Source organism: Calonectris borealis, chromosome 1 (genome assembly GCF_964195595.1).
Source record: "Calonectris borealis chromosome 1, bCalBor7.hap1.2, whole genome shotgun sequence".
In the NCBI taxonomy this organism is placed as follows: Eukaryota; Metazoa; Chordata; class Aves; order Procellariiformes; family Procellariidae; genus Calonectris; species Calonectris borealis.
Window position 1 is genome coordinate 91,693,282 of NC_134312.1, and position 12,453 is coordinate 91,705,734.

The 12,453-nt window shown below is 46.1% G+C and overlaps 1 protein-coding gene across 2 annotated transcripts in view; it reads left to right on the forward strand.

Moving 5' to 3' along the window:
* The window catches only part of LSAMP (limbic system associated membrane protein), a 1,022,392-nt gene that overhangs the window by 693,485 nt on the left and 316,454 nt on the right, over positions 1-12,453 (forward strand). The window lies entirely within an intron of this gene.

Genomic DNA, 12,453 nt, shown 5'->3' on the forward strand with positions numbered 1-12,453 from the left:
ATAATCAGAAAGCGTTAGTAATTTCTCTGGCTGGTCTAAGACAAAAGGAGAGAATCTACAAATAATACTGAATGGTTTGGGTTTTTTTTCTGAAACACTTCCTAGTCTTAAACTTTATTTACCTTAATTTTCCAAAGTTTTCTATTCTGACTTAGTATTAATGTGACTTAGTTGCTGTGGTTGCCAGATGAGTCATCAAAACAGCTTTGCATCTTTCAGGGGATGCTAGTATTTGGCATTCTCTTCCATGCTGGCAAAGTAGTCGGGGGAGATGAGAGCTATAACCTGCTGGGGAAAATTGTCCTGAACTGCTTGATTCAGGGAATCAGATAAAGTTGAGCAGCTTGCACATCCTTTTTGGGTTTGCCATTAGAGCTTCATTAGCTCCACAGTCATATTCCAATCACAAAATATTTCTCTCTATATACCCAACCCCATACAGCTATCCAAACACATGGCAGCTTTATGGAAAGATATTACAGGAACTAGAAACAAGGGACTCTGGCTTCACTTTATAAAAGCCCTTGGGTGTGGAGCTAAGCTAAGGGTCATCTGTTCAATACTAGTGACATCTTGAATCTTTCTGTTGGGAGTTGAATACATCTAGTAAACTAAAAGTACATTGCGTGTTCCCTAGTCATCAAGATATTGACTCTATCCTGGCCAAGGTGCTCAATCAGTGTGTTTTAAGATTGGCTCCTGGTAGTGAGGAGATCTTTAGAAAGCTTGAGAACCATACTGGAAGATACAAGGAAGACTTGATCTCCAGATGAAACAGGGTTTTTCTGTCCTTTCTGTCTGGGCTGATTTGTTTTGCTCTCTTGTCTGTTGTTGAGACCACAGAGCTTAAAACTTTATCTTTTTCCTACTCAGTCATCCCAGTAGGTTGGAATATCACATATGCCAGCCTCACCTTGCTTGCTTACACACACACGCGTACGCACAGAGCATGATGGTGTCATATGCCCCTTTCCACAAAGGACTGTACCCTGCCTCTCCCTCACCAGAGTTTCTTTCCTTACGGACTCGCAGTGCCTGGTACATCACCCACAGCTCTGTTGTGCTGTGTAAGTGGAGCGGGGAGAGTTCACTCTGCGTGAAACCTAAGTCCTTTGTGCAATTCTCTGTGCCAGCAAGAGCAAACCACCTTTTCGGTCCAAAGATTTAAGCTGTAACACATTCCCACTTTCCTGTGTATAAACAGAACTTCTGCTCCTGGAGCTTTCTTATTGCAAAGCTCTGAGGGACTGCAACCACATCATATATAAGTGTTGATTTTTTTCAGTTTCCTTTAGACATTTCTGAGTGCTCATGGTCTTTCTCTGCTTTGGTCAACATTTGCACAGTGGCACAGAAAGACCTGTCCAATACAGAGCTCTCATCAAAGTCCGGCTCGGAAGAACATAAAAGCAGCAGGGGCCATTCAGAGGCTTTTTGTTACCTCTGTAAACATCTGCATGACTGCTGTCAGCGTTCATTTACAGACATTATGTTTACAAAATGCTTAAATTTCACTTCAACTTCAGGTGCGGTTTCCTTGACTTTGCGTTTGTGATATTAATGCGAATTTGTTGGCGTGATGGCTTTCAGTGAGTAGTCGTAAGTCCTGTATTATCAGCAGTGTGACTTCAATGGGCAAGTATTTTTGCACGGGTATCCCTGCTACTTGCTGAACCTTGACCCTTGCTTACAGATATATCAGTCTTTCAGCCATGGAACAGAGGCTGAATGTTTCGGTCGGTATGAGCAATGCAGCCTCAGCACTATCAGAGGTATAATGTGAACAAGGCATCGGCTTTTCATGAAGCACTCATCAAACACTTACCAACAGTGGACAGATTTGTTTCAGAAGTTTTTGAGGAATGGCGGGGGTGATCTGCATGGGATACATTGCTTGTGCCTAGGAGTTTGATCAGTTTGGCCTCTTGGTGTCTGAGTTTTATTGTTGGTTGAATGATGGCGATATGACAGTGCAATTTGTAATTACGGCATATTCAGCTAGTGCAGATATTTCCCAGGGAAATATTTTCACGAGTCCATGTTTGTCAGGGATATGCAGAGAGTTTGTCTGAAGTCAGAGGAAGAAGCTTTTCAAAAGCTCGCATTAGTGTTTATACTCCATTTTGTCCTTTAGTAGAGGGGAGGAAGGGAAAGGTCTGGAATTAATCCGGACTTCCAGAGAGCCAAATCTGTTTGAACCCCAGTATCGTCTTTCCTGCTAGCTAGAAATTCCCTTTCTCCTCAGTGGGTGCTTAACAGATCTTCCTGAAAGGTCTTCATCTGCTTCTCGGCACTGGAGGATTGGCCCAACTAGTGACAGGACAGAGACAGGGCATGTCAGCTCTCTCTCTGGCATTATGTTCTCTCAGGTGGTTGCTGTGTGCCAAACACAGAGTCAGTTCAGAAATAATTGCTGGGTTTGGGAACAAGAGAACTAGAGCTAGGTGCACCCTACTCCTACTAGCAGTTGACTTTTGCTTTTGTTATGTAGTCTTTTTCCTGTCATCCCCTGGGAGTTTTATTTAACAAATACCAGTGACAGCAGAGACCTAAAATATAGCTCTTTCTGTGGTATGTTATCCCTGTAGACTTGGGTCTCTTACTGCTGGCCATACGAGTGCTTTTGGGTGTTGGGAGGCATCCAGAGGTGAGTGGAGATGTTCTGTTGAACATCGTGCTTGTGATAAGAGCGGACTGGTTTAAGGTACCCGCTTGGCTCTTTCTGTCATGTAAGTCCCTGCAGATACATATGGGCAGAGAGATGCGGTAAGAAGGTGGGCTTCCTGCTGGCATTGGTTCTTGCATTCTCTTCTGCAGAAAGTGTTTCGTCAATAGGGACCTTAGTCTGAACACTGCTTTCACTTCGGATTGTGTTTTAATAATATCACACAAGAGATATGAAATGGCTTTGATCATAGGGAGTAAATGCCACCAAACACTCTTCTTCCTGCAGCCTTTTCCTTGCTACATTAAAAATTCATGGGCAATAGCAGCTTCTTCTTTTCAGGACATAGCTACATCAGCAGATGGGGAGAGTGGGCAGGAATACCAGGGCATGTTGATGGACAGAACAGGGGTGTCCTGGCAGAGCTGGGAATGGGAAAAATTTGCACTTAATTTGTTTATGCTGGGTCTGTCTGAAGCCAGTCAGATTCACTGTTTGTTCCTTGATGAACAATGAACTTACTGGAAAATTGTGGTAATTCAGTTAAATGGATGTGAATTTGAAGGCATGCCTTAATTTCCATGTTTGCTTTGTTCTTTGTGTTGCACTCATTCTCCAGCCAAGAGGCAGACTCAAGAGGTGAAATCATAGCCCCAATGAAATAGGTGGCAAAGCTCCACATGATTATATCAGGGCCAGGATCCGTCCAAGACACTTCTGCCTGTCAAGATGGCCTTTGACATCTCAGACACTGCTAGATGACTTCAATGGGAAAATTCTTTGAGCTTTAGGCTCCTTCTTCCTCGGACCCTTGTCAGATCAGTAAGTTGCAAGGGCTTACTTGAGCAGATACTTCCCTGCATTTGGCAGCAGTCTTTTACCGTCCCAAGCCTGTAAAAAGCTTTCCTGCCAGCTCCTTCATGTTATACGCTCACCAGCTGAAAAGCACCTCTGGTAAACCATTTTTACCATTCTTTCTCATGACTGTATGTGAAAGTGGTTGTCCTACCAAAAGCTCAGAAGCAGATGTTTGAGTGACTCAAAGCCCTCCATGTCACGGATTCAGGCCCTCCCTGGATTCCCACTTATGTCTGGCAAACACAGGATGATTCCTTGCAGTCAGAAAAAATAGGGTGAAAAGGTCTTATGGGCAATGACTTTGACTAAAAAGTAATCAGTGATAGATATTCCCTAAGGACACTTGAGGTAGCCTCACCCACAAGTGCTATAGGTCTGGTATCTGAGGTTCATCTTCCAGTTCATTCCTGTATCAGAGGGCAAGTGATGAAGAGGGGAAGTGCCTTACTCATAGCTCCATCTCGTCATGAAAGGTTTTCTTTGGGCTTTTTGTTTTTTTGTTACCCTGCTCCGGTCTGATCCAACTGTAGTGATTTTTTCACATCCCCTGCCTTTTTTCAGCCAGCTGCCAGGGTGCTCTGACCAACCTGCTCTTTGTCCTTCCCTGATCTTTGCCTGCTGGAAGAAGCTAGCAGGCTCATTACAGTATTCAAAAAATACTGGTGTGTTGTATAAATTAGGAAGGTAATGAAGTGTCGCTGAAGACCAGGACTATGCACAAATCCCCAGGGGTTTCACAGGAAGCAATGCTTCCGTTCCTGTTTGGGTTGTCAGCTCTTTGTTTCATAAAGCCCCGCAAGCTGATGGATCTAAAAGGTTGCTGGAGCTGAGTAAATTGTCAGTAGAGGGGGTGTGTTTGCTGGCACGTCAGGGCCTGAGCCTGGACCTGACAGGTCAAGTTCCCATGGAGATTTTATGCCCCTCCAGGAGAACACCTGCCTATTCTCACTGTTGCCTGGAAGCTTTTATAAATGCCCCCCAGACCTCTGCTTTACGCAGCTGTTTCAGGATGTGTGCATCACTCATCCAGCCCACCATTAACAATGTTGTAAGCAGGGGTTCAGAGAAGAATTTCTGTTCCTCAGGAGTTATTGCTTTGTCTGATAGGTGTTGGTTCGTCTGAGCAGTTTGCAATTATGTCCACACTCAAGTTTGTTTCGCCTTATCCAAGTTGATTTAAACACGAGTTGGGATGAGACTCAATCAGGGGGGTTCTGAGACAAGGTGGTGCTACTGCTGCAAGCAGTGAAGCCCACAGGCCTTACAGCTGCACTGCCGCTGCATCCGAGCACAGGACTGTGCTTGGAGGCTCCTTGGTCCTGTCTGACAGAACAGGCTCCTGGAATCACCTCCAGCACAATCCCTCCTCTCCCTGAGGAGCCACCTTATTCCTGCACCTCTTGGTGGGCAGGTCCTCCATCCTTCCCCCAAAACTCCAATTTCCCCCTTCCTCATGCTTAGGCTTGGACCTAAAGTTCCCACTCCTGGCCTTACTTCTCTGCTATCTGGCCTCATCCCCAGGACAGTGTTATTAATCTGGCACCTGCCAGCTCTCCTAGAGGCTGCTGAATATACCCCGTTTCCCTCTCTGGCACTAGGTGTTGGGCATTTGTGGTGAAGTATTGGACTAGAAACAAAAGTGATACAAAGTGAGACTCAAACAGGTCCAACATAATTTTTCAAGGAAATGGTATCTAACAACAGATGACCATTTAATCTAAGCAGAGAAAAGCATTATTTGATTCAGTGGCTGGATGATAAAGGAAATCACATTTGTGCTTAAAACAGCATGAAAAATTCTTAACCTGAGGTGGTAATTAATCATTAAACCCATTGACGTAGGGTAGATCTCTGCAGTTGGGGCTGCTTAAACCAAAGCCACAAGCCTTTCTTTAACAAGGTGCTCTGGCTGAGCCGCTGGTTGTGGCTTCTTGCCAGAAGAAGTGGGTGAGTTTCTGTGGCTTGGGGCAGGCAGCTGGACAGCATGATCTGAGAAGTCCCTCCTAGCTTTAAAATGTACGAATATGACTGGGCCTGACAGAAACAGGGCATGGGAGCAATCTAGGAAAGGGAGAGAAACCTGAAAATACCAGTGTAAGGAGACTGGAGAAAGGAGCAGAGTAGTAGTGTGGGAAAGGGAAAAAGAAAAGCCGAAACATTAGGAACTATATGTTGAAAGAGTAGGCAGGCACTAACTCCTAGGTGCAGAGATGTCCCTGACCCGTAGCCTGTAAGAACAGGGACAGTTCTCCTGGCTTGTCATCTTGAAAATCTAAAAATGTTAAAGATGAGTTTTCCTCATTTTCAGACCTGAATGCAGTGAAATGATTGGAAGTGTTTCAGAAGCTTGAATCCAGGGAGGTCGTAGTTTCAAAGGGACCCTTCTCCAAATTTCTGCATACAAATTTCTCTCTCAGCTTGTTGCGCATGAGGCTTTCTGACAGTGCCTGGTCTCCTGATAGCATCACAAATCTTGAGAATCTTTCTTGTCTCGCTGAAGGCCTCAGTTTAAGTTTCATAAAAGCTATGTGGGAGCTTCTATAACGGACAAGAAAATGCACAGCACAACAGCCTGCCGCGCTCTATTCTTCCCAATAGAACTAATTCTCTGGTGATGATGAATGTGTAGCATGTATCATTTCAGCAAGACTTTGGAGCTCTCTTCTGAATCATCACTGTCAGCATGATTATTCTCATCCATTAGCGTTGTGTTGAGAACTCCACGCTGGAGCAGGTCCTTGAATATACAGCAAGGCTCAGCAGAATGGGTTTGACCATCTCTTAGTTGTATAGGATTCCTGTCTGCAGTGATTGTAACATCCCTTGCAACTGCCAGTCAGTCATTTTGGGGCCTGTTAATGAGTAGGTTAGAAATAGATCACGCCTGGCATGTTCTGTAGATTGTGTCTTGCAGGGACTTTCTGTATTGTAGTGTCAGATCACCTTGCAGTCTTCGGTGCTTCAACCTTTGAATACTGTTGGAAGCTAAGGGTATGTTAGGATCTCCGCTATGTAGCTGGAAACTTTGACATGCCCTGAGAGACAGGACAATTTTAAACGGTTAAATTAGGCATCTGCTCTGAAGTGCCCCCCAGAGCAGATTATCTCTCTGAGGGCAGAGGGAGCCTTAGGGAGATTAGCTTTTTATGCCTTTGTGAATGCCTCATTAAGTGATTTACCCAAATTCACTGAGGAAATTGGGACTGGCTATCTCCCAAGTCCTCCTAGAACATCCCAACCTCTGGGTCATCCTTCTGCTTGTGTGTTGGGAGGGACTGTTAACTACTCTAGCCTCCTTCTGTGAAGTCGATCCTAATTACTTGTGCTGAGGGCTGTAAATATTCAGCAGCATTGGGAGGAAAGTTTTGGGGGGATAGTAGGTGTAAGCAGATAGAGCTATTGCCTTCCTATGGGAAGTGAATTATTTAAAGACCTGTAGGGTTGAACCCTGGCTGCGCTTGACTCAGCGAGTGTTACTTGACATTGGTGAAGCAATGATTTCACTCCCAAATACAAAAAGAAGAGAGATCTTGAAGCTGTCCTCAGTGGGAGGTATGGACTGCTTGTCTAGATTTGTATGCCTAACTCCTATAGCCACGTTTGAAAATACAGGTCAACATAATACCTTGTCCCAGTGAGAAACGTCAGAACTGGGATCAGCTCTTTCCCTGCTTCCAATGCTGTGAGCCAGCCTTCCTTGGGAGAACAGGTCACGCCATTTCCCACCGGGGCTGCTGACTCGGCTGGGAGATGGCAGGCAGCTTGGCTCCCTGCCATGCAGCAGCAGTTGCTGAGCAGCGTGGCCGCCCGTGGTTTCGAAGTGATTTGACACCCTCTGACAAACAGCAGCTGCGGAGCCAGGGTCTGAGGTGTCGGTAAGGAAGTCGCTAATGGTACATGATATTTCAGGGAAAAGGCAGCGCCATGCTCTCAACACTACTGATTGCTTTTATGCTTGTTGCATTTGTAAGGCCAGAAGGGCAACTTCTGTTTTAACTAAAAGGGAAGCGCTCTCTGTTTCTTGTTCCTCTGAAGTAGGAAGGACCTGACTTGCCAATGACTTTGTAGTTCTACAAGCACTTGCTGTGGTAGCAACCGGTAATTAAGGCCACAAACCAATTGCAGCGCTAATTCTTTAATCCCGCTTGGCCATATCCTGATGTAAAAAGGCATCTTCAGGCTGCTATTTTCCTCCTGCCCAAGCTTCAGATTTGGTCTTTAACTAAGGGTGAAACTTTCTGAAAAGTCTGAGCACAAAATCTCTTTATCCAGTCGAACAAGGTTTTCTCTTTCAAAGGTGATAACGCAGTTTTCTACCCAGCGGCACAGAAGTGGATGAACTTCAAAACTCAAGGCCTCGTGTTTAGCTGGTGGAAATCAGCATAGCTCTTTTGACAGTGGTGGTGATACGTCAGCTTACAGCAATTGAGAACCTGGCCCTTGGCCTCTAAATTGTCCACACCAAGGTGATCAATTGCGAAGCCAGATCGATTGCGTAGTAACAAGGTTACAAATTGGTCAAAACCAGCTATTGTTCTTCTACAGGAGGGAAGTTCTGTTACAGCTCAGTGACCGCACTTAGAAAGAGGTGTTGTGCATGCATGTTCTCATTCAGTTATGACCTATCTGAGTGCTCTTGATGCAGTAAATCCTTCTACCTAATGAGGTCCTTACTTCAGAGGAAGCTTGGTCTCGTTGCAGTACATGTCTGGATGTGAGTCTCGGGCCTAAGATGGCTCTGATTTTTCAGCATCAAAAGCCAGTTTAATTTATAGACTTGCAAAATATTCATGAAAACCATGTCTTTCTTAAAATAAAGCACATGCTGGAATGGTTACTTCTAGTGTTAGAGCCATCATACGCATATATTTTTCTCAAACTGCTGAATTTTTCCCTATAACCTGTCCTCCATAAGTGCCTCGGGGATATGAATAAGTGGCATCGATGTTCCAGTCAGCCCAGGATCAAGTTTGGCAGGCAGCATCCTGTCCTTAGCAGACTTTCTTCTTTTCAGTTGTCTCATGGAAATTATTTCTCCACTCTTTCCAGCAGACTCTGGCCTGGCATAGATGGAGGCCACTTTATCAGGCAGGTGTAGCTGAAGGAATGGGCAGAGTATGGCCTACGTGACCTCTTTGAGTCTGAGGAGAAGGGCGTTTACCACTGAAAGCCCACCTCCTCTTCAGTTTGCCTCTAGAGGCACCTGCTGCATTCAAAGGATTTTCCTCTCTCCTAGCTCTGCCTTTCCTCTCTCTCTTCTCCTGTGGCTCCCTGAATCCCAGGAACCATGAGAGTGAAATGTAGCTGCTTAATAAAATGGAGTGGGATGCTGCCCTTGCACAGCAGTGTAGAAATGTGTGCGTGTAAGAGCTGCAGGTACAGGAAGGAAGAGAGGAAGGAGAGATCATCACACCCCTGCCACAGTCCCTTAATCTTCCTCCTCATGTGCTGAAACCCCTTTGGCTCTTCCCTGTTCCTCTCCATAACTCCTCTGCCAATGCAACAAAATTGCATTTTTTCTGCATGGCTGAGAAGCTTTGAGCAGGCTCTGCTGCTGAGTACAGCAGTGTATCTTGACTAAACACGTTATAGCTCACAAAACATCGTATGTTTTCACTCATCATTGCAGATACCTTGAATAAAGTCCTAGATGCTTGGACTCTGCTGGCAGAGCAGGTATACAGTCCCCTTAAAACAATCATGTGAGTCATGAAAGAGTCTGGAGACTTGTGTGAGCAGTTCTCTTGTATTTTTCAGAAATGCCTCTTCCCTGATTCCAGTGAGATTTGGGAACAAGTCACTGCTTTTGGTGTGGTTGGTAGTGAACGAAAGTCAAGTGACAACAGTTGCCAGTTTGTGGTGTGAGCTGATGAGCCTCATTTCAGCTCCTAGAGGGCAGCCATCCACATCATACAGATGGCTGTTGCAGTTGGCATTGCATGAAGTTTCCATGGATTGCTCTTTGCTTTTAGTCACTTCAAATAAAAAAAAAAAAAAAAAAAAATCCCTATTTGTGGCCAGAGTCCATGATTTAAGCTTCTGTTGGCTCTCCATGAAAAGCAGATGGCACTTCAGGATTTCACAATTTCAGTCCCTGAGTATCTGTAAAACTGAGCTGCCACACAGGTAGGCAGAGGTGACCTGAGTACCACTCCCCAGAGCATCTCAGCACCACGTATTACATATTTCAGTGGAGGCTGCCTACCCAGGGCCAGCATGGAGGGTCTCTCCTTTGGCCAGCTTAGACGTTTAGGCTGTGATGTCTTCAGCACATTTCCCTCAAAGCCAGGGAGAGTAAGGCAAGCCAGGCTGTGTCTGCTCGTGCTGCCATTTTCTTTCCAGCTTGCATGCAGAGCCATAGTGTTTCCATAGTGTGGAAAACCTGTCATCCAAGCGTTTCTGTTGTGCCTTTGGTGGAGCCTTACAGCCTGTGCTCATCAAAGGGTGCTACTCTAGCCCATGTTCCTTTGAACAGGGTGTAAGTGTTGTGAGTTGGAGGAGGGTGATGTGGTACCTGCAGGGCTGGGCTCATGCTGCCCCATCCATTCCTGAACTGCATAGTGACAAAATTTGGTCAGTCAGGCGGGCCCTGCCAGTCCTGCACCTATCGGGAGTATTAGGAAATGGCGTTAAAGATGGCAATATGGATTTGTGATGTCTGCACTCCGATTGTTTACCTGAATTTTTCCTCAAGTTTTTAGAAGGTAGGAAAGTTAGAAAGCAGACCTGCTGTTTGGTTATCTGCTTCCAGCAGGGGGAGATGGGTCCAGAGAGTTATTTCTTCTGGGAACATGTACAAAAATAACATTATTTATTTCACTCATGAGGTGCTCTCCTAGGATTTGTGTGATTTCTGCTTGTTTGGCCTTTTATACCCAGGCAACCCCTTCCTTTTGCTTCTGTAAGCTTCTAAAAGCAAATATAGACTTATCAGCTTTAGGTTTTGGTCTTGTTTTATTTTTCCCAATGTTTACGAGACCCTCAAGGGAATTTCTTCCTTGTCTCTCTGTTTATTATGATTATTATTAAATAGTTATGCTATGGTGGCTCTAATGAGGATTGTATAAATGCGTAAGAAGATGACGACTTCCCCTGTACTTCTGTCTCAGCAGAGAGGGGGTCTCTGAGTCTGCTGTGATGCACCCCACTTGGTAGGGAGGCACAGCCATGTGCTGTCCCACCTCGAGTCAGGATGTTACCAGATTCTGGGAACAGGATTCCTTCCTTCTCCCTCCCTGAACCCCCCTCTGTCGTTCTCTGTATAAAACATATTGGTGCCACTTTTCATGAACTATATTTAACTAAGCATTAAATTTAGATTTAACTGGATAGTTATTGCCTCCTAAGTAAATACTCTGAGATAAGGAAATATTTAGTGAGCTCTAGCAGTTGGGTGGCAGATGCTTCTTGCATTGCATAATAGTTAATCTTTGACAAATATGTTTTCCTTACTCCACTGGCATTTAATTAACATACAATAGCTCTTATTAAATGTAGATGAAACATATGTGGGAGACCCTTGTAAAAAGGATCCATGCAATGTCTGACTTGCAAGAGGGGTGCATTTCTATCATTGGTAACTTCATACGGGACCGGGTCTTTTAGCTGGACTCAGACTCTGTCACAAGAGTGCAGAGGTTTCCTCTTGGTGATGCCCATCACCTGGGATGCCAGCCTGATGGCATCTCTCTGTCCCTTGTGCTGTCTGTCACCCTAGAGCAGTGGCTGCTAGTCTATTAGCAGCATGGTCTTCTTCAGAGCAATACCCTTGTCAGGTGAAATCTCTCTCTGCAGTAGCTTGGGAACATCCAGTGTGTGGATTAACCCTCTAGCTCCTTCTCGTTGCTCCCCTTCTCTGGTGCCATCTGCGTCAAGTCTCCTGCAGGGGAAATGTCTGAACCACTCCTTGGCTTGAATACAAAGCAGTCATCTCTTTTGCCGCTGCATGCGTGGCACTGGAGCAGTGGTGTCATGACCTTAGCCCTTAATTTGTGGGCCTTTAACACATGCAGGGATTGTTTAAGTACTCACAGACAGCACGGCCTTTCCATACCAAGGCTACAGGGGCCAGTTTCTAGGGGTTCAGAAAGCAACTGGACACATTCCTAGAAGAAGAAAATCAATCGAGGGCTATTAACTACAAAGACACTGCTACTAGCTGGGGACGTGCCTTAGCCACAAATCACAGGAAATTAGAGAAGTGCTCTGGGGCAGTACCATTGCACGCTTGCCTTGCGCTTGTGCTCTGCCCTAGGCATTGGCTTTAGGCTGCGCTCAGAGACAGGACGCGGGGTTGAGGGACCTTTGATCTGATCCCTTCTATGATACAGAGCCATTCCTTATGTTCCTCCGGTTTGGGTCCACTGTATCCCCATGAGGCTCCAGGAGCAGAGGTGAAGCAGGCAGCGTACAAGACCTGTTTTTTCCCCTCCTGCACATGCACCCAGGAGCACTGTGACTGTGCAGGACAGCAACTCGCAGCAGAGTCCCCCTCAGCTTTTCTTGCACCCGCTTCTCTGGACCCCCCTCAACCCCCCTCTTCCCTCTTTGATCCCCCCTCCCAGTCCCGCCGTGCTTTGGCCACAGAAGGGTTACGCCGGCGAAACATCCCCGGGAGCAGCTCTCCTCATCCCTCCGGCAAGCAGAGGAGAGCGGGCTGGGGGAATGGCAGGCAAGCATCAGCAGTAGAACATACGGCTTATTCCTCTCCATTAATTTAATCTCCCTTCCCTTGCGACGGTGGCGGTGATGGCATGTGAGCTGTGGGAGCGTTCCCGGGTGGGCAGCGCTGCTGCCGGGCTCGGGGCTCAGCTGCGGGCGCTGGCAATCGGGGAGGACAGGCCGAGTATTCAGGCTGCGGGCAGCTCAATACCAGCATTGTCTCCGGTCCGTCCCTCAAAGGCTGGGAAAGGAGGTGGGGGGCGGGAAGG